Source organism: Schistocerca gregaria, chromosome 6 (assembly GCF_023897955.1).
Source record: "Schistocerca gregaria isolate iqSchGreg1 chromosome 6, iqSchGreg1.2, whole genome shotgun sequence".
Lineage (NCBI taxonomy): Eukaryota > Metazoa > Arthropoda > Insecta > Orthoptera > Acrididae > Schistocerca > Schistocerca gregaria.
The window spans coordinates 121,404,107-121,405,598 of NC_064925.1; the positions used below are offsets into that span (position 1 = coordinate 121,404,107).

A 1,492-nucleotide genomic window follows, 5' to 3' on the forward strand; every position below is an offset into this window, starting at 1 on the left:
GGGGTTCTTATGTGCACCCATATTCTGCGATATTTATTGAGCTGCTGATACACAACCTAGACAGCGATAATAGAGTAAAGAGGGTAGTAGCGTACGCTAACGATTGGCTCTTAGTGGTATCAGGAAACTCGAGAAGGCTCTTGGAACAGAATACTACGCAGTATATCGTAGATACCAATAATAAGCGCTCCGTCATCAGGCCACAAGCGGTCCATCGGGACCATCCGACCGCCGTGTCATCCTCTGTTGAGGATGCGGATAGGAGGGGCGTGGGGTCAGCACACTGCTCTCCCGGTCGTTACGACGGTTCTCTTTGACCGGAGCCGCTACTATTCGGTTGAGTGGCTCCTCATTTGGCATCACGAGTGCACCCCGAAAAATGGCAACAGCACATGGCGGCCCGGATGGTCACCCATCCAAGTGCTGGCCACGCCCGACAGCGCTTAACTTGGGTGATATCACGGGAACCTGTGTATCCACTGCGGCAAGGCCGTTGCCAGATACCAATAATGGTGTAATAATAATAAACTTACAATTGCAGCTAATAAAATCATCTACTTCTGCTGAAATGTGAACTTAAGAGATACCTCAACGTGCAGAGAGTGTCAGGACGCATCGACTGTGACTGGCAACGCATAAAATCATTATGAGACGTAGCTAAAGAAGTGTTCTGCTCGGCAAAATGTCGGGGGCCTATGGCACAGCATCAATGGAGGCTCTACACGTGGTGATGGGAGTGTGCACCATTGACATCACCATCCGTCAAAGAGTAGCAGCGTACTGATTGAAGAAAGGCAGACGCGACAAGGTGTATGAAATGGTAGGAGAGGACATCACAGAAAGGCGCCAACTAAACATTTGACCAAATGACATTTGATAGAGAGAATGGGTTCCGTCAGAAAATAGGCATCGCGTGTACACCTTTTTCCCAAACATCAAGGAACGAATGAGGCTAAAACATATAGATCCCGCACGCGGCGTGGTCTATTTACTCATTGGCCGTGGTCCGTACACAGAACACCTCCATCAGTTTGGTCTCAGCCGATTACCCATGTGTATTTTCTAAGAACTAGGAACTCCTGAACATGTCACTTTACATTGTGACAGACTCACACACATGAAACCCCGAAGTGAGTATGACAACACAGGTCAAGACTACGACAGCCAGACAATTGGAGCAAACTGTGTTACGTAACCGAAGAGGGGTCATGCGCGCTACACGAATTATACAAACGAGAACAAACACATACACAAATAATAGCAAACACACAAACAGAAGAAGGGATACTTGGAATGAAACGGAGACAGACACAAACACAGAAACAGACTCAGATGTCGAAGCAAATGCAAACAGTGAGATTAATACAAAAGCCTAGATGGGAGACGGGACTAAATTAATGAACAGGAACTAGAACTGCTGTTAATATATACGAGGGTGAGTCAAATGAAAACCTTGAATTGGTAATTACAAATCGAAATTTCGTGCCGATAT

The 1,492-nt window shown here is 46.5% G+C and overlaps 1 pseudogene; it reads right to left on the bottom strand.

The window, feature by feature from the left end:
* Nucleotides 1-380: 380 nt before the first annotated feature.
* Nucleotides 381-498, bottom strand: LOC126279214 (5S ribosomal RNA; annotated as a pseudogene).
* Nucleotides 499-1,492: the final 994 nt, after the last annotated feature.